The 20,791-nt window shown below is 36.1% G+C and overlaps 7 non-coding genes across 7 annotated transcripts; all 7 read left to right on the forward strand.

Moving 5' to 3' along the window:
* Positions 1-456: 456 nt before the first annotated feature.
* On the forward strand, positions 457-549 carry TRNAV-UAC (transfer RNA valine (anticodon UAC)). The gene is given in 2 exon segments: positions 457-494; positions 514-549. It is a non-coding gene; the product is annotated as a tRNA-Val (tRNA).
* Positions 550-2,255: 1,706 nt separating this feature from the next.
* On the forward strand, positions 2,256-2,348 carry TRNAI-UAU (transfer RNA isoleucine (anticodon UAU)). The gene is given in 2 exon segments: positions 2,256-2,293; positions 2,313-2,348. It is a non-coding gene; the product is annotated as a tRNA-Ile (tRNA).
* Positions 2,349-4,063: 1,715 nt separating this feature from the next.
* On the forward strand, positions 4,064-4,156 carry TRNAV-UAC (transfer RNA valine (anticodon UAC)). Its single transcript is given in 2 exon segments — positions 4,064-4,101; positions 4,121-4,156. It is a non-coding gene; the product is annotated as a tRNA-Val (tRNA).
* Positions 4,157-5,862: 1,706 nt separating this feature from the next.
* On the forward strand, positions 5,863-5,955 carry TRNAI-UAU (transfer RNA isoleucine (anticodon UAU)). Its single transcript is given in 2 exon segments — positions 5,863-5,900; positions 5,920-5,955. It is a non-coding gene; the product is annotated as a tRNA-Ile (tRNA).
* Positions 5,956-16,809: 10,854 nt separating this feature from the next.
* Positions 16,810-16,902, forward strand: TRNAT-UGU (transfer RNA threonine (anticodon UGU)). The gene is given in 2 exon segments: positions 16,810-16,847; positions 16,867-16,902. It is a non-coding gene; the product is annotated as a tRNA-Thr (tRNA).
* Positions 16,903-18,609: 1,707 nt separating this feature from the next.
* On the forward strand, positions 18,610-18,702 carry TRNAI-UAU (transfer RNA isoleucine (anticodon UAU)). The gene is given in 2 exon segments: positions 18,610-18,647; positions 18,667-18,702. It is a non-coding gene; the product is annotated as a tRNA-Ile (tRNA).
* Positions 18,703-19,512: 810 nt separating this feature from the next.
* TRNAI-UAU (transfer RNA isoleucine (anticodon UAU)) lies at positions 19,513-19,605 on the forward strand. Its single transcript is given in 2 exon segments — positions 19,513-19,550; positions 19,570-19,605. It is a non-coding gene; the product is annotated as a tRNA-Ile (tRNA).
* Positions 19,606-20,791: the final 1,186 nt, after the last annotated feature.

Raw genomic sequence — 20,791 nt, forward strand, 5'->3', positions numbered from 1 at the left:
TTTTTTCAAAAATAAATAATTGACTATTAAAAACCTATCAGTCTTAAATAAGGACATCAGTAAGAACCACTGGCATAATGGATAAGGCACTGTTCTCCTAAGCCAGTGGTTGTGGGTTTTAGTCCCGTCTGAGTTGGAAGTCAATACAGCAAGTGTATCATCACTAGAGTTGATATTTTGTCCTTGCATCAACTTTAAAACAGTCTAGCAGTGTTTAGCTTGTAAAAAATGACCACAGAAGCTGCAAAATGACATTTATTATGATAACATTGTTGTTGTTTTTTTTAAAACCTTTTCTATCACCGTGGACAGCTTATTCAAGTGCCATCTGGCATGCACGTTCATTTGTTGCTCATCATTCATCACCAAAAATGATTTTCTTTTTCAATTCTTATGACTGTACTGATTGTATTGAATAAAATCCACATCTAGCATAACCAACTGATGCTGCTAAGTGCTCCAGTGGCGCAATTGGTCAGCACACGGTACTTACAAGACAGTATCTGTTGAGCAATGCCGAGGTTGTGAGTTCAAACCTCACCTGGAGCAGCTTTGTTTACTGTTTTTATTCTTTTTCTTATGTCAATAATCATTGATTATAAACAGCTTCCTTAATATTTAATATGATATTACAAAGGATGGAAGAAAGAAAGAAAAAACACAAACATGATTGTGCATTTAAGTTGTAAGCACACATCTGCTTTGGTTCACATGCACTGCGTATCTTCCTTCAGTCAGCCAACAAAACAGCAATGGAAAAGATTAACATACTGTTTGTAAAGCAGTTGCATCAAATTGATTTTCTGCAATATAGCATGATAATCCATACTGACAGCTCTGGTTAGTATCAGCACATTTCCTGCTGAACTTGGTAACGCAAAGAACACAGTAAACAGCTTCACTTTTTCCTCAAAAATAAATAATTGACTATTAAAAACCTAACAGTCTTAAATAAGAACATCAGTAAGCACCACTGGCATAATGGATAAGTCACTGTCCTCCTAAGCCAGGGGTTGTGGGTCCAAGTCCCATCTGGGGTGGAAGTCATTACAGCAAGTGTCTCATCACTAGAGTTGATATTTTATCCTTGCTTCAACTGTAAAACAGTCTTGCAGTGTTTAGCTTGTAAAAAATGACCACAGAAGCTAAATATGACATTTATTATGATGACATTGTTGTTGGTTTATTTTAAACCTTCTCTATCACCGTGGACAGCTAATTCAAGTGCCATCTGGCATGCATGTTCCTTTGTTGCTCATCATTCATCACCAAAAATTATTTTCTTTTTCAATTCTTATGACTGTACTGATTGTATTGAATAAAATCCACATCTAGCATAACCAATTAATGCTGCAAAGTGTTCCATTGGTGCAATTGGTCAGTGCGCGGTACTTGTAAGACAGTATCTGTTGAGCAATGCCGAGGTTGTGAGTTCAAGCCTCACCTGGATCAGCTTTGTATACTGTTTTTTTCCTTTACTTATGTCATTAGTCATTGATTATAAACTGGTACCTTAATATTTAATATGATGTTACAAATGATGGTAGAAAAAAAAACACAAACATGATTGTGCATTTAAGTTGTCAGCACACATGTGCTTTGGGTCAAATGCACTGCATATCTTCCTTCAGTCAGCCAACATAACAGCAATGGAAAAGATTAACATACTGTTGGTAAAGCAGTTGCATCAAATTGATTTTCTGCAATATAGCATGATAATCCATACTGACAGCTCTGGATAGTACCAGCACATTTCTTGCTGGACTTGGTAATGCAAAGAACACAGTAAACAGCTTCACTTTTTTTCAAAAATAAATAATTGACTATTAAAAACCTATCAGTCTTAAATAAGGACATCAGTAAGCACCACTGGCATAATGGATAAGGCACTGTTCTCCTAAGCCAGTGGTTGTGGGTTTTAGTCCCGTCTGAGTTGGAAGTCATTACAGCAAGTGTCTCATCACTAGAGTTGATATTTTATCCTTGCTTCAACTGTACAACAGTCTTGCAGTGTTTAGCTGGCAAAAAATGACCACAGAAGCTACAAAATGACATTTTTTATGATAACATTGTTGTTGTTTTTTTTAAACCTTTTCTATCACCGAGGACAGCTTATTCTAGTGCCATCTGGCATGCACGTTCGTTTGTTGCTCATCATTCATCACCAAAAATGATTTTCTTTTTTAATTCTTATGACTGTACTGATTGTATTGAATAAAACCCACATCTAGCATAACCAACTGATAATGCTAAGTGCTCCAGTGGCGCAATTGGTCAGCGCGCTGTACTTATAAGACAGTATCTGTTGAGCAATGCTGAGGTTGTGAGTTCAAACCTCACCTGGAGCAGCTTTGTTTACTGTTTTTATTATTTTTCTTATGTCAATAATTATTGATTATAAACTGCTACCTTAATATTTAATATGATATTACAAAGGATGGAAGAAAGAAAGAAAAAACACAAACATGATTGTACATTTAAGTTGTCAGCACAAATCTGCTTTGGTTCAAATGCACTGCATATCTTCTTTCAGTCAGCCAACAAAACAGCAATGGAAAAGATTAACATATTGTTGGTAAAGCAGTTGCATCAAATTGATTTTCTGCAATATAGCATGATAATCCATACTGACAGCTCTGGATAGTACCAGCACATTTCCTGCTGGACTTGGTAACGCAAAGAACACAGTAAACAGCTTCACTTTTTCCTCAAAAATAAATAATTGACTATTAAATACCTAACAGTCTTAAATAAGAACATCAGTAAGCACCACTGGCATAATGGATAAGTCACTGTCCTCCTAAGCCAGGGGTTGTGGGTCCAAGTCCCATCTGGGGTGAAAGTCATTACAGCAAGTGTCTCATCACTAGAGTTGATATTTTATCCTTGCTTCAACTGTAAAACAGTCTTGCAATGTTTAGCTTGTAAAAAATGACCACAGAAGCTAAATATGACATTTATTATGATGACATTGTTGTTGGTTTATTTTAAAACTTTTCTATCACCGTGGACAGCTTATTCAAGTGCCATCTGGCATGCATGTTCCTTTGTTGCTCATCATTCATCACCAAAAATGATTTTCTTTTTCAATTCTTATGACTGTACTGATTGTATTGAATAAAATCCACATCTAGCATAACCAATTAATGCTGCAAAGTGTTCCATTGGTGCAATAGGTCAGTGCGCGGTACTTGTAAGACAGTATCTGTTGAGCAATGCAGAGGTTGTGAGTTCAAGCTTCTCCTGGATCAGCTTTGTATACTGTTTTTTTCCTTTACTTATGTCATTAGTCATTGATTATAAACTGCTACCTTAATATTTAATATGATATTACAAATTATGGAAGAAAGAAAAAAAAACCCAAAAATATGATTGTGCATTTAAGTTGTAAGCGCACACATCTGCTTTGGTTCAAATGCACTGCATATCTTCCTTCAGTCAGCCAACAAAACAGCAATGGAAAAGATAAACATACTGTTGGTAAAGCAGTTTCATCAAATTGATTTTCTGCAATATAGCATGATAATCCATACTGACAGCTCTGCATAGTACCAGCACATTTCATGCTGGACTTGGTAATGCAAAGAACACAGTAAACAGCTTCACTTTTTTTCAAAAATAAATAATTGACTATTAAAAACCTATCAGTCTTAAATAAGGACACCAGTAAGCACCACTGGCATAATGGATAAGGCACTGTTCTCCTAAGCCAGTGGTTGTGGGTTTTAGTCCCGTCTGAGTTGGAAGTCAATACAGCAAGTGTATCATCACTAGAGTTGATATTTTGTCCTTGCATCAACTTTAAAACAGTCTAGCAGTGTTTAGCTTGTAAAAAATGACCACAGAAGCTGCAAAATGACATTTATTATGATAACATTGTTGTTGTTTTTTTTAAAACCTTTTCTATCACCGTGGACAGCTTATTCAAGTGCCATCTGGCATGCACGTTCATTTGTTGCTCATCATTCATCACCAAAAATGATTTTCTTTTTCAATTCTTATGACTGTACTGATTGTATTGAATAAAATCCACATCTAGCATAACCAACTGATGCTGCTAAGTGCTCCAGTGGCGCAATTGGTCAGCACACGGTACTTACAAGACAGTATCTGTTGAGCAATGCCGAGGTTGTGAGTTCAAACCTCACCTGGAGCAGCTTTGTTTACTGTTTTTATTCTTTTTCTTATGTCAATAATCATTGATTATAAACAGCTTCCTTAATATTTAATATGATATTACAAAGGATGGAAGAAAGAAAGAAAAAACACAAACATGATTGTGCATTTAAGTTGTAAGCACACATCTGCTTTGGTTCACATGCACTGCGTATCTTCCTTCAGTCAGCCAACAAAACAGCAATGGAAAAGATTAACATACTGTTTGTAAAGCAGTTGCATCAAATTGATTTTCTGCAATATAGCATGATAATCCATACTGACAGCTCTGGTTAGTATCAGCACATTTCCTGCTGAACTTGGTAACGCAAAGAACACAGTAAACAGCTTCACTTTTTCCTCAAAAATAAATAATTGACTATTAAAAACCTAACAGTCTTAAATAAGAACATCAGTAAGCACCACTGGCATAATGGATAAGTCACTGTCCTCCTAAGCCAGGGGTTGTGGGTCCAAGTCCCATCTGGGGTGGAAGTCATTACAGCAAGTGTCTCATCACTAGAGTTGATATTTTATCCTTGCTTCAACTGTAAAACAGTCTTGCAGTGTTTAGCTTGTAAAAAATGACCACAGAAGCTAAATATGACATTTATTATGATGACATTGTTGTTGGTTTATTTTAAACCTTCTCTATCACCGTGGACAGCTAATTCAAGTGCCATCTGGCATGCATGTTCCTTTGTTGCTCATCATTCATCACCAAAAATTATTTTCTTTTTCAATTCTTATGACTGTACTGATTGTATTGAATAAAATCCACATCTAGCATAACCAATTAATGCTGCAAAGTGTTCCATTGGTGCAATTGGTCAGTGCGCGGTACTTGTAAGACAGTATCTGTTGAGCAATGCCGAGGTTGTGAGTTCAAGCCTCACCTGGATCAGCTTTGTATACTGTTTTTTTCCTTTACTTATGTCATTAGTCATTGATTATAAACTGGTACCTTAATATTTAATATGATGTTACAAATGATGGTAGAAAAAAAAACACAAACATGATTGTGCATTTAAGTTGTCAGCACACATGTGCTTTGGGTCAAATGCACTGCATATCTTCCTTCAGTCAGCCAACATAACAGCAATGGAAAAGATTAACATACTGTTGGTAAAGCAGTTGCATCAAATTGATTTTCTGCAATATAGCATGATAATCCATACTGACAGCTCTGGATAGTACCAGCACATTTCTTGCTGGACTTGGTAATGCAAAGAACACAGTAAACAGCTTCACTTTTTTTCAAAAATAAATAATTGACTATTAAAAACCTATCAGTCTTAAATAAGGACATCAGTAAGCACCACTGGCATAATGGATAAGGCACTGTTCTCCTAAGCCAGTGGTTGTGGGTTTTAGTCCCGTCTGAGTTGGAAGTCATTACAGCAAGTGTCTCATCACTAGAGTTGATATTTTATCCTTGCTTCAACTGTACAACAGTCTTGCAGTGTTTAGCTGGCAAAAAATGACCACAGAAGCTACAAAATGACATTTTTTATGATAACATTGTTGTTGTTTTTTTTAAACCTTTTCTATCACCGAGGACAGCTTATTCTAGTGCCATCTGGCATGCACGTTCGTTTGTTGCTCATCATTCATCACCAAAAATGATTTTCTTTTTTAATTCTTATGACTGTACTGATTGTATTGAATAAAACCCACATCTAGCATAACCAACTGATAATGCTAAGTGCTCCAGTGGCGCAATTGGTCAGCGCGCTGTACTTATAAGACAGTATCTGTTGAGCAATGCTGAGGTTGTGAGTTCAAACCTCACCTGGAGCAGCTTTGTTTACTGTTTTTATTATTTTTCTTATGTCAATAATTATTGATTATAAACTGCTACCTTAATATTTAATATGATATTACAAAGGATGGAAGAAAGAAAGAAAAAACACAAACATGATTGTACATTTAAGTTGTCAGCACAAATCTGCTTTGGTTCAAATGCACTGCATATCTTCTTTCAGTCAGCCAACAAAACAGCAATGGAAAAGATTAACATATTGTTGGTAAAGCAGTTGCATCAAATTGATTTTCTGCAATATAGCATGATAATCCATACTGACAGCTCTGGATAGTACCAGCACATTTCCTGCTGGACTTGGTAACGCAAAGAACACAGTAAACAGCTTCACTTTTTCCTCAAAAATAAATAATTGACTATTAAATACCTAACAGTCTTAAATAAGAACATCAGTAAGCACCACTGGCATAATGGATAAGTCACTGTCCTCCTAAGCCAGGGGTTGTGGGTCCAAGTCCCATCTGGGGTGAAAGTCATTACAGCAAGTGTCTCATCACTAGAGTTGATATTTTATCCTTGCTTCAACTGTAAAACAGTCTTGCAATGTTTAGCTTGTAAAAAATGACCACAGAAGCTAAATATGACATTTATTATGATGACATTGTTGTTGGTTTATTTTAAAACTTTTCTATCACCGTGGACAGCTTATTCAAGTGCCATCTGGCATGCATGTTCCTTTGTTGCTCATCATTCATCACCAAAAATGATTTTCTTTTTCAATTCTTATGACTGTACTGATTGTATTGAATAAAATCCACATCTAGCATAACCAATTAATGCTGCAAAGTGTTCCATTGGTGCAATAGGTCAGTGCGCGGTACTTGTAAGACAGTATCTGTTGAGCAATGCCGAGGTTGTGAGTTCAAGCTTCTCCTGGATCAGCTTTGTATACTGTTTTTTTCCTTTACTTATGTCATTAGTCATTGATTATAAACTGCTACCTTAATATTTAATATGATATTACAAATTATGGAAGAAAGAAAAAAAAACCCAAAAATATGATTGTGCATTTAAGTTGTAAGCGCACACATCTGCTTTGGTTCAAATGCACTGCATATCTTCCTTCAGTCAGCCAACAAAACAGCAATGGAAAAGATAAACATACTGTTGGTAAAGCAGTTTCATCAAATTGATTTTCTGCAATATAGCATGATAATCCATACTGACAGCTCTGCATAGTACCAGCACATTTCATGCTGGACTTGGTAATGCAAAGAACACAGTAAACAGCTTCACTTTTTTTCAAAAATAAATAATTGACTATTAAAAACCTATCAGTCTTAAATAAGGACACCAGTAAGCACCACTGGCATAATGGATAAGGCACTGTTCTCCTAAGCCAGTGGTTGTGGGTTTTAGTCCCGTCTGAGTTGGAAGTCATTACAGCAAGTGTATGATCACTAGAGTTGATATTTTATCCTTGCTTCAACTGTACAACAGTCTTGCAGTGTTTAGCTTGCAAAAAATGACCACAGAAGCTACAAAATGACATTTATTATGATAACATTGTTGTTGTTTTTTATTAAACCTTTTCTATCACCGTGGACAGCTTATTCAAGTGCCATCTGGCATGCACGTTCGTTTGTTGCTCATCATTCATCACCAAAAATGATTTTCTTTTTCAATTCTTATAACTGTACTGATTGTATTGAATAAAACCCACATCTAGCATAGCCAACAAATGCTGCTAAGTGCTCCAGTGGCGCAATTGGTCAGCGCGCGGTACTTATAAGACAGTATCTGTTGAGCAATGCCGAGGTTGTAAGTTCAAACGTCACCTGGAGCACCTTTGCCTCACCTGGAGCAGCTTTGTTCACTGTTTTTATTCTTTTTCTTATGTCAACAATCATAGATTATAAACTGCTACCTTAATATTTAATATGATATTACAAAGGATGGAAGAAAGAAAGAAAAAACACAAACATGATTGTGCATTTAAGTTGTCAGCACACATCCGCTTTGGTTCAAATGCACTGCATATCTTCCTTCAGTCAGCCAACAAAACAGCAATGGAAAAGATTAACATACTGTTGGTAAAGCAGTTGCATCACATTGATTTCTGCAATATAGCATGATAATCCATACTGACAGCTCTGGATAGTACCAGCACATTTCCTGCTGGACTTGGTAACGCAAAGAACACAGTAAACAGCTTCACTTTTTCCTCAAAAATAAATAATTGACTATTAAAAACCTAACAGTCTTAAATAAGAACATCAGTAAGCACCACTGGCATAATGGATAAGTCACTGTCCTCCTAAGCCAGGGGTTGTGGGTCCAAGTCCCATCTGGGGTGGAAGTCATTACAGCAAGTGTCTTATCACTAGAGTTGATATTTTATCCTTGCTTCAACTGTAAAACAGTCTTGCAGTGTTTAGCTTGTAAAAAATGACCACAGAAGCTAAATATGACTTTTATTATGATAACATTGTTGTTGTTTTTTTTAAAACTTTTATATCACCGAGGACAGCTTATTCAAGTGCCATCTGGCATGCATGTTCGTTTGTTGCTCATCATTCATCACCAAAAATTATTTTATTTTTCAATTCTTATGACTGTACTGATTGTATTGAATAAAACACACATCTAGCATAACCAACTGATGCTGCTAAGTGCTCCAGTGGCGCAATTGGTCCGCGCACTGTACTTATAAGCCAGTATCTGTTGAGCAATGCCGAGGTTGTGAGTTCAAACCTCACCTGGAGCAGCTTTGTTTACTGTTTTTATTCTTTTTCTTATGTCAATAATCATTGATTATAAACTGCTACCTTAATATTTAATATGATATTACAAAGGATGGAAGAAAGAAAGAAAAAACACAAACATGATTGTGCATTTAAGTTGTCAGCACACATGTGCTTTCGTTCAAATGCACTGCATATCTTCCTTCAGTCAGCCAACAAAACAGCAATGGAAAAGATAAACATACTGTTGGTAAAGCAGTTGAATCAAATTGATTTTCTGCAATATAGCATGATAATCCATACTGACAGCTCTGCATAGTACCAGCACATTTCATGCTGGACTTGGTAATGCAAAGAACACAGTAAACAGCTTCACTTTTTTTTAAAAATAAATAATTGACTATTAAAAACCTATCAGTCTTAAATAAGGACACCAGTAAGCACCACTGGCATAATGGATAAGGCACTGTTCTCCTAAGCCAGTGGTTGTGGGTTTTAGTCCCGTCTGAGTTGGAAGTCATTACAGCAAGTGTCTCATCACTAGAGTTGATATTTTATCCTTGCTTCAACTGTACAACAGTCTTGCAGTGTTTAGCTGGCAAAAAATGACCACATAAGCTAAAAAATGACATTTATTATGATAACATTGTTGATGTTTTTTTTAAACCTTTTCTATCACCGAGGACAGCTTATTCAAGTGCCATCTGGCATGCACGTTCGTTTGTTGCTCATCATTCATCACCAAAAATGATTTTCTTTTTCAATTCTTATGACTGTACTGATTGTATTGAATAAAATCCACATGTAGCATAACCAACACATGCTGCTAAGTGCTCCAGTGGCGCAATTGGTCAGCGCTTGGTACTTATAAGACAGTATCTGTTGAGCAATGCCGAGGTTGTAAGTTCAAACGTCACCTGGAGCACCTTTGCCTCACCTGGAGCAGCTTTGTTTACTGTTTTTATTCTTTTTCTTATGTCAATAATCATAGATTATAAACTGCTACCGTAATATTTAATATGATATTACAAAGGATGGAAGAAAGAAAGAAAAAACACAAACATGATTGTGCATTTAAGTTGTCAGCACACATCCGCTTTGGTTCAAATGCACTGCATATCTTCCTTCAGTCAGCCAACAAAACAGCAATGGAAAAGATTAACATACTGTTGGTAAAGCAGTTGCATCACATTGATTTCTGCAATATAGCATGATAATCCATACTGACAGCTCTGGATAGTACCAGCACATTTCCTGCTGGACTTGGTAACGCAAAGAACACAGTAAACAGCTTCACTTTTTCCCCAAAAATAAATAATTGACTATTAAAAACCTAACAGTCTTAAATAAGAACATCAGTAAGCACCACTGGCATAATAGATAAGTCACTGTCCTCCTAAGCCAGGGGTTGGGGGTCCAAGTCCCATCTGGGGTGGAAGTCATTACAGCAAGTGTCTTATCACTAGAGTTGATATTTTATCCTTGCTTCAACTGTAAAACAGTCTTGCAGTGTTTAGCTTGTAAAAAATGACCACAGAAGCTAAATATGACATTTATTATGATAACATTGTTGTTGTTTTTTTTAAAACTTTTATATCACCGAGGACAGCTTATTCAAGTGCCATCTGGCATGCACGTTCGTTTGTTGCTCATCATTCATCACCAAAAATTATTTTCTTTTTCAATTCTTATGACTGTACTGATTGTATTGAATAAAACCCACATCTAGCATAACCAACTGATGCTGCTAAGTGCTCCAGTGGCGCAATTGGTCCGCGCACTGTATTTATAAGCCAGTATCTGTTGAGCAATGCCGAGGTTGTGAGTTCAAACCTCACCTGGAGCAGCTTTGTTTACTGTTTTTATTCTTTTTCTTATGTCAATAATCATTGATTATAAACTGCTACCTTAATATTTAATATGATATTACAAAGGATGGAAGAAAGAAAGAAAAAACACAAACATGATTGTGCATTTAAGTTGTCAGCACACATGTGCTTTCGTTCAAATGCACTGCATATCTTCCTTCAGTCAGCCAACAAAACAGCAATGGAAAAGATTAACATACTGTTGGTAAAGCAGTTGCATCAAATTGATTTTCTGCAATATAGCATGATAATCCATACTGACAGCTCTGCATAGTACCAGCACATTTCATGCTGGACTTGGTAATGCAAAGAACACAGTAAACAGCTTCACTTTTTAAAAAAAATAAATAATTGACTATTAAAAACCTATCAGTCTTAAATAAGGACACCAGTAAGCACCACTGGCATAATGGATAAGGCACTGTTCTCCTAAGCCAGTGGTTGTGGGTTTTAGTCCCGTCTGAGTTGAAAGTCATTACAGCAAGTGTCTCATCACTAGAGTTGATATTTTATCCTTGCTTCAACTGTACAACAGTCTTGCAGTGATTAGCTGGCAAAAAATGACCACAGAAGCTAAAAAATGACATTTATTATGATAACATTGTTGTTGTTTTTTTTAAACCTTTTCTATCACCGAGGACAGCTTATTCAAGTGCCATCTGGCATGTACGTTCGTTTGTTGCTCATCATTCATCACCAAAAATGATTTTCTTTTTCAATTCTTATGACTGTACTGATTGTATTGAATAAAATCCACATCTAGCATAACCAATTAATGCTGCAAAGTGTTCCATTGGTGCAATTGGTCAGTGCGCGGTACTTGTAAGACAGAATCTGTTGAGCAATGCCGAGGTTGTGAGTTCAAGCTTCTCCTGGATCAGCTTTTTATACTGTTTTTTTCCTTTTCTTATGTCATTAGTCATTGATTATAAACTGCTACCTTAATATTTAATATGATATTACAAAGGATGGAAGAAAGAAAAAAAACCACAAACATGATTGTGCATTTATGTTGTCAGCACACATCTGCTTTGGTTCAAATGCACTGCATATCTTCCTTCAGTCAGCCAACAAAACAGCAATGGAAAAGATAAACATACTGTTGGTAAAGCAGTTGCATCAAATTGATTTTCTGCAATATAGCATGATAATCCATACTGACAGCTCTGCATAGTACCAGCACATTTCATGCTGAACTTGGTAATGCAATGAACACAGTAAACAGCTTCACTTTTTCCTCAAAAATAAATAATTGACTATTAAAAACCTAACAGTCTTAAATAAGAACATCAGTAAGCACCACTGGCATAATGGATAAGTCACTGTCCTCCTAAGCCAGGGGTTGTGGGTCCAAGTCCCATCTGGGGTGGAAGTCATTACAGCAAGTGTCTCATCACTAGAGTTGATATTTTATCCTTGCTTCAACTGTAAAACAGTCTTGCAGTGTTTAGCTTGTAAAAAATGACCACAGAAGCTAAATATGACATTTATTATGATAACATTGTTGTTGTTTTTTTTTAAACTTTTATATCACCGAGGACAGCTTATTCAAGTGCCATCTGGCATGCACGTTCGTTTGTTGCTCATCATTCATCACCAAAAATGATTTTCTTTTTCAATTCTTATGACTGTACTGATTGTATTGAATAAAATCCACATCTAGCATAACCAACTAATGCTGCAAAGTGTTCCATTGGTGCAATTGGTCAGTGCGCGATACGTGTAAGACAGTATCTGTTGAGCAATGCCGAGGTTGTGAGTTCAAGCTTCACCTGGATCAGCTTTGTATACTGTTTTTTTCCTTTTCTTATGTCATTAGTCATTGATTATAATCTGCTACCTTAATATTTAATATGATATTACAAAGGATGGAAGAAAGAAAGAAAAAACACAAACATGATTGTGCATTTAAGTTGTCAGCACACATGTGCTTTGGTTCAAATGCACTGCATATCTTCCTTCAGTCAGCCAACATAACAGCAATGGAAAAGATTAACATACTGTTGGTAAAGCAGTTCCATCAAATTGATTTTCTGCAATATAGCATGATAATCCATACTGACAGCTCTGGATAGTACCAGCACATTTCTTGCTGGACTTGGTAATGCAAAGAACACAGTAAACAGCTTCACTTTTTTTCAAAAATAAATAATTTACTATTAAAAACCTATCAGTCTTAAATAAGGACATCAGTAAGCACCACTGGCATAATGGATAAGGCACTGTTCTCCTAAGCCAGTGGTTGCGGGTTTTAGTCCCGTCTGAGTTGGAAGTCATTACAGCAAGTGTCTCATCACTAGAGTTGATATTTTATCCTTGCTTAAACTGTACAACAGTCTTGCAGTGTTTAGCTGGCAAAAAATGACCACAGAAGCTAAAAAATGACATTTATTATGATAACATTGTTGTTGTTTTTTTTAAACCTTTTCTATCACCGAGGACAGCTTATTCAAGTGCCATCTAACATGCACGTTCGTTTGTTGCTCATCATTCATCACCAAAAATGATTTTCTTTTTCAATTCTTATGACTGTACTGATTGTATTGAATAAAATCCACATCTAGCATAACCAACTGATGCTGCTAAGTGCTCCAGTGGCGCAATTGGTCCGCGCACTGTACTTATAAGCCAGTATCTGTTGAGCAATGCCGAGGTTGTGAGTTCAAACCTCACCTGGAGCAGCTTTGTTTACTGTTTTTATTCTTTTTCTTATGTCAATAATCATTGATTATAAACTGCTACCTTAATATTTAATATGATATTACAAAGGATGGAAGAAAGAAAGAAAAAACACAAACATGATTGTGCATTTAAGTTGTCAGCTCACATCTGCTTTGGTTCAAATGCACTGCATATCTTCCTTCAGTCAGCCAACAAAACAGCAATGGAAAAGATAAACATACTGTTGGTAAAGCAGTTGCATCAAATTGATTTTCTGCAATATAGCATGATAATCCATACTGACAGCTCTGCATAGTACCAGCACATTTCATGCTGGACTTGGTAATGCAAAGAACACAGTAAACAGCTTCACTTTTTTTCAAAAATAAATAATTGACTATTAAAAACCTATCCGTCTTAAATAAGGACACCAGTAAGCACCACTGGCATAATGGATAAGGCACTGTTCTCCTAAGCCAGTGGTTGTGGGTTTTAGTCCCGTCTGAGTTGGAAGTCATTACAGCAAGTGTATCATCACTAGAGTTGATATTTTATCCTTGCTTCAACTGTACAACAGTCTTGCAGTGTTTAGCTTGCAAAAAATGACCACAGAAGCTACAAAATGACATTTATTATGATAACATTGTTGTTGTTTTTTTTTAAACCTTTTCTATCACCGTGGACAGCTTATTCAAGTGCCATCTGGCATGAACGTTCGTTTGTTGCTCATCATTCATCACCAAAAATGATTTTCTTTTTCAATTCTTATGACTGTATTATTACTGTATTCTTATATATTATTATTACTATTATTATTATATTATTATATTATTATTATTATTATGTATTATTACTGTATTCTTACGATTGTATTGAATAAAACCCACATCTAGCATAACCAACTGATGCTTCTAAGTGCTACAGTGGCACACTTGGTCAGCGCGCGGTACTTGTAAGCCAGTATCTGTTGAGCAATGCCGAGGTTGTGAGTTCAGACCTCACCTGGAGCAGCTTTGTTTACTGTTTTTATTCTTTTTCTTATGTCAATAATCATTGATTATAAACTGCTACCTTAATATTTAATATGATATTACAAAGGATGGAAGAAAGAAAGAAAAAACACAAACATGATTGTGCATTTAAGTTGTCAGCACACATCTGCTTTGGTTCAAATGCACTGCATATCTTCCTTCAGTCAGCCAACAAAACAGCAATGGAAAAGATTAACATACTGTTGGTAAAGCAGTTGCATCAAATTGATTTTCTGCAATATAGCATGACAATCCATACTGACAGCTCTGGATAGTACCAGCACATTTCCTGCTGGACTTGGTAACGCAAAGAACACAGTAAACAGCTTCACTTTTTCCACAAAAATAAATAATTGACTATTAAAAACCTAACAGTCTTAAATAAGAACATCAGTAAGCACCACTGGCATAATGGATAAGTCACTGTCCTCCTAAGCCGGGCGTTGTGGGTTCAAGTCCCATCTGGGGTGGAAGTCATTACAGCAAGTGTCTCATCACTAGAGTTGATATTTTATCCTTGCTTCAACTGTAAAACAGTCTTGCAGTGTTTAGCTTGTAAAAAATGACCACAGAAGCTAAATATGGCATTTATTATGATGACATTGTTGTTGGTTTATTTTAAACCTTTTCTATCACCGTGGACAGCAAATTCAAGTGTCATCTGGCATGCATGTTCCTTTGTTGCTCATCATTCATCACCAAAAATGATTTTCTTTTTCAATTCTTATGACTGTACTGATTGTATTGAATAAAATCCACATCTAGCATAACCAATTAATGCTGCAAAGTGTACCATTGGTGCAATTGGTCAGTGCGCAGTACTTGTAAGACAGTATCTGTTGAGCAATGTCGAGGTTGTGAGTTCAAGCTTCTCCTGGATCAGCTTTGTATACTGTTTTTTTCCTTTTCTTATGTCATTAGTCATTGATTATAAACTGCTACCTTAATATTTAATATGATATTACAAAGGATGGAAGAAAGAAAAAAAAACACAAACATGATTGTGCATTTAAGTTGTCAGCACACATCTGCTTTGGTTCAAATGCACTGCATATCTTCCTTCAGTCAGCCAACAAAACAGCAATGGAAAAGATTAACATACTGTTGGTAAAGCAGTTGCATCAAATTGATTTTCTGCAATATAGCATGATAATCCATACTGACAGCTCTGGATAGTACCAGCACATTTCCTGCTGGACTTGGTAACGCAAAGAACACAGTAAACAGCTTCACTTTTTCCACAAAAATAAATAATTGACTATTAAAAACCTATCCGTCTTAAATAAGAACATCAGTAAGCACCACTGGCATAATGGATAAGTCACTGTCCTCTTAAGCAAGGGGTTGTGGGTCCAAGTCCCATCTGGGGTGGAAGTCATTACAGCAAGTGTCTCATCACTAGAGTTGATATTTTATCCTTGCTTCAACTGTAAAACAGTCTTGCAGTGTTTAGCTTGTAAAAAATGACCACAGAAGCTAAATATGGCATTTATTATGATGACATTGTTGTTGGTTTATTTTAAACCTTTTCTATCACCGTGGACAGCTTATTCAAGTGCCATCTGGCATGCATGTTCCTTTGTTGCTCATCATTCATCACCAAAAATGATTTTCTTTTTCAATTCTTATGACTGTACTGATTGTATTGAATAAAATCCACATCTAGCATAACCAATTAATGCTGCAAAGTGTTCCATTGGTGCAATTGGTCAGTGCGCAGTACTTGTAAGACAGTATCTGTTGAGCAATGTCGAGGTTGTGAGTTCAAGCTTCTCCTGGATCAGCTTTGTATACTGTTTTTTTCCTTTTCTTATGTCATTAGTCATTGATTATAAACTGCTACCTTAATATTTAATATGATATTACAAAAGATGGAAGAAAAAATAAACACAAACATGATTGTGCATTTAAGTTGTCAGCACACATGTGCTTTGGTTCAAATGCACTGCATATCTTCCTTCAGTCAGCCAACAAAACAGCAATGGAAAAGATAAACATACTGTTGGTAAAGCAGTTGCATCAAATTGATATTCTGCAATATAGCATGATAATCCATACTGACAGCTCTGCATAGTACCAGCACATTTCATGCTGGACTTGGTAATGCAATGAACACAGTAAACAGCTTCACTTTTTTTCAAAAATAAATAATTGACTATTAAAAACCTATCAGTCTTAAATAAGGACATCAGTAAGCACCACTGGCATAATGGATAAGGCACTTTTCTCCTAAGCCAGTGGTTGTGGGTTTTAGTCCCGTCTGAGTTGGAAGTCATTACAGCAAGTGTATCATCACTAGAGTTGATATTTTATCCTTGCTTCAACTGTAAAACAGTCTTGCAGTGTTTAGCTTGTAAAAAATGACCACAGAAGCTAAAAAATGACATTTATTATGATAACATTGTTGTTGTTGTTTTTTAAACCTTTTCTATCACCGTGGACAGCTTATTCAAGTGCCATCTGGCATGCATGTTCGTTTGTTGCTCATCATTCATCACCAAAAATGATTTTCTTTTTCAATTCTTATGACTGTACTGATTGTATTGAATAAAATCCACATCTAGCATAACCAACTGATGCTGCTAAGTCCTCCAGTGGCGCAATTGGTCAGCGCGCGGTACTTGTAAGACAGTATCTGTTGAGCAATGCCGAGGTTGTGAGTTCAGACCTCACCTGGAGCAGCTTTGTTTACTGTTTTTATTCTTTTTCTTATGTCAATAATCATTGATTATAAACTGCTACCTTAATATTTAATGTGATATTACAAAGGATGGAAGAAAGAAAGAAAAAACACAAACATGATTGTGCATTTAAGTTGTCAGCACACATCTGCTTTGGTTCAAATGCACTGCATATCTTCCTTCAGTCAGCCAACAAAACAGCAATGGAAAAGATTAACATACTGTTGGTAAAGCAGTTGCATCAAATTGATTTTCTGCAATATAGCATGATAATCCATACTGACAGCTCTGGATAGTACCAGCACATTTCCTGCTGGACTTGGTAACGCAAAGAACACAGTAAACAGCTTCACTTTTTCCACAAAAATAAATAATTGACTATTAAAAACCTAACAGTCTTAAATAAGAACATCAGTAAGCACCACTGGCATAATGGATAAGTCACTGTCCTCCTAAGCCAGGGGTTGTGGGTCCAAGTCCCATCTGGGGTGGAAGTCATTACAGCAAGTGTCTCATCACTAGAGTTGATATTTTATCCTTGCTTCAACTGTAAAACAGTCTTGCAGTGTTTAGCTTGTAAAAAATGACCACAGAAGCTAAATATGGCATTTATTATGATGACATTGTTGTTGGTTTATTTTAAACCTTTTCTATCACCGTGGACAGCTTATTCAAGTGTCATCTGGCATGCATGTTCCTTTGTTGCTCATCATTCATCACCAAAAATGATTTTCTTTTTCAATTCTTATGACTGTACTGATAGTATTGAATAAAATCCACATCTAGCATAACCAATTTATGCTGCAAAGTGTTCCATTGGTGCAATTGGTCAGTGCGCAGTACTTGTAAGACAGTATCTGTTGAGCAATGTCGAGGTTGTGAGTTCAAGCTTCTCCTGGATCAGCTTTGTATACTGTTTTTTCCCTTTTCTTATGTCATTAGTCATTGATTATAAACTGCTACCTTAATATTTAATATGATATTACAAAAGATGGAAGAAAAAAAAACACAAACATGAATGTGCATTTAAGTTGTCAGCACACATGTGCTTTGGTTCAAATGCACTGCATATCTTCCTTCAGTCAGCCAACAAAACAGCAATGGAAAAGATAAACATACTGTTGGCAAAGCAGTTGCATCAAATTGATTTTCTGCAATATAGCATGATAATCCATACTGACAGCTCTGCATAGTACCAGCACATTTCATGCTGGACTTGGTAATGCAATGAACACAGTAAACAGCTTCACTTTTTTTCAAAAATAAATAATTGACTATTAAAAACCTATCAGTCTTAAATAAGGACATCAGTAAGCACCACTTTCATAATGGATAAGGCACTGTTCTCCTAAGCCAGTGGTTGTGGGTTTTAGTCCCGTCTGAGTTGGAAGTCATTACAGCAAGTGTATCATCACTAGAGTTGATATTTTATCCTTGCTTCAACTGTAAAACAGTCTTGCAGTGTTTAGCTTGTAAAAAATGACCACAGAAGCTACAAAATGACATTTATTATGATAACATTGTTGTTGTATTTTTTTAAACCTTTTCTATCACCGTGGACAGCTTATTCAAGTGCCATCTGGCATGCATGTTTGTTTGTTGCTCATCATTCATCACCAAAAATGATTTTCTTTTTCAATTCTTATGACTGTATTGATTGTATTGAATAAAATACACATCTAGCATAACCAACTGATGCTGCTAAGTGCTCCAGTGGCGCAATTGGTCAGCGCGCGGTACTTATAAGACAGTATCTATTGAGCAATGCCGAGGTTGTGAGCTCAAACCTCACCTGGAGCAGCTTTGTTTACTGTTTTTATTCTTTTTCTTATGTCAATAATCATTGATTATAAACTGCTACCTTAATATTTAATATGATATTACAGAGGATGGAAGAAAGAAAGAAAAAACACAAACATGATTGTGCATTTAAGTTGTAAGCACACATCTGCTTTGGTTCAAATGCACTGCATATCTTCCTTCAGTCAGCCAACATAACAGCAATGGAAAATATTAACATACTGTTGGTAAAGCAGTTGCATCAAATTGATTTTCTGCAATATAGCATGATAATCCATACTGACAGCTCTGGATAGTACCAGCACATTTCCTGCTGGAATTGGTAATGCAAAGAACACAGTAAACAGCTTCACTTTTTCCTCAAAAATAAATAATTGACTATTAAAAACCTAACAGTCTTAAATAAGAACATCGGTAAGCACCACTGGCATAATGGATAAGTCACTGTCCTCCTAAGCCAGGGGTTGTGGGTCCAAATCCCATCTGGGGTGGAAGTCATTACAGCAAGTGTCTCATCACTAGAGTTGATATTTTATCCTTGCTTCAACTGTAAAACAGTCTTGCAGTGTTTAGCTTGTAAAAAATGACCACAGAAGCTAAATATGACATTTATTATGATAACATTGTTGTTGGTTTATTTTAAACCTTTTCTTTCACCGTGGACAGCTTATTCAAGTGCCATCTGGCATGCAGGTTCCTTTGTTGCTCATCATTCATCACCAAAAATGAATTTCTTTTTCAATTCTTATGACTGTACTGATTGTATTGAATAAAATCCACATCTAGCATAACCAACTTATGCTGCTAAGTGCTCCAGTGGCGCAATTGGTCAGCGCGTGGTACTTATAAGACAGTATCCGTTGAACAATGCCGAGGTTGTGAGTTCAAACCTCACCTGGAGCAGCTTTGTTTACTGTTTTTATTCTTTTTCTTATGTCAATAATCATTGATTATAAACTGCTACTTTAATATTTAATATGATATTAAAGAGGATGGAAGAAAGAAAGAAAAAACACAAACATGATTGTGCATTTAAGTTGTCAGCACACATCTGCTTTGGTTCAAATGCACTGCATATCTTCCTTCAGTCAGCCAACAAAACAGCAATGGAAAAGATTAACATACTGTTGGTAAAGCAGTTGCATCAAATTGATTTTCTGCAATATAGCATGATAATCCATACTGACAGCTCTGGATAGTACCAGCACATTTCCTGCTGGAATTGGTAACGCAAAGAACACAGTAAACAGCTTCACTTTTTCCTCAAAAATAAATAATTGACTATTAAAAACCTAACAGTCTTAAATAAGAACATCGGTAAGCACCACTGGCATAATGGATAAGTCACTGTCCTCCTAATCCACGGGTTGTGGGTCCAAGTCCCATCTGGGGTGGAAGTCATTACAACAAGTGTCTCATCACTAGAGTTGATATTTTATCCTTGCTTCAACTGTAAAACAGTCTTGCAGTGTTTAGCTTGTAAAAAATGACCACAGAAGCTAAATATGACATTTATTATGATAACATTGTTGTTGGTTTATTTTAAACCTTTTCTATCACCGTGGACAGCTTATTCAAGTGCCATCTGGCATGCATGTTCCTTTGTTGCTCATCATTCATCACCAAAAATGAATTTCTTTTTCAATTCTTATGACTGTACTGATTGTATTGAATAAAATCCACATCTAGCATAACCAACTGATGCTGCTAAGTGCTCCAGAGGCGCAATTGGTCAGCGCGTGGTACTTATAAGACAGTATCTGTTGAGCAATGCCGAGGTTGTGAGTTCAAACCTCACCCGGATCAGCTTTGTTTACTGTTTTTATCCTTTTTCTTATGTCAATAATCATTGATTATAAACTGCTACCTTAATATTTAATATGATATTACAGAGGATGGAAGAAAGAAAGAAAAAACACAAACATGATTGTGCATTTAAGTTGTCAGCACACATCTGCTTTGGTTCAAATGCACTGCATATCTTCCTTCAGTCAGCCAACAAAACAGCAATGGAAAAGATTAACATACTGTTGGTAAAGCAGTTGCATCAAATTGATTTTCTGCAATATAGCATGATAATCCATACTGA

This window comes from Pseudophryne corroboree, chromosome 11 (genome assembly GCF_028390025.1).
Source record: "Pseudophryne corroboree isolate aPseCor3 chromosome 11, aPseCor3.hap2, whole genome shotgun sequence".
Taxonomy (NCBI): domain Eukaryota; kingdom Metazoa; phylum Chordata; class Amphibia; order Anura; family Myobatrachidae; genus Pseudophryne; species Pseudophryne corroboree.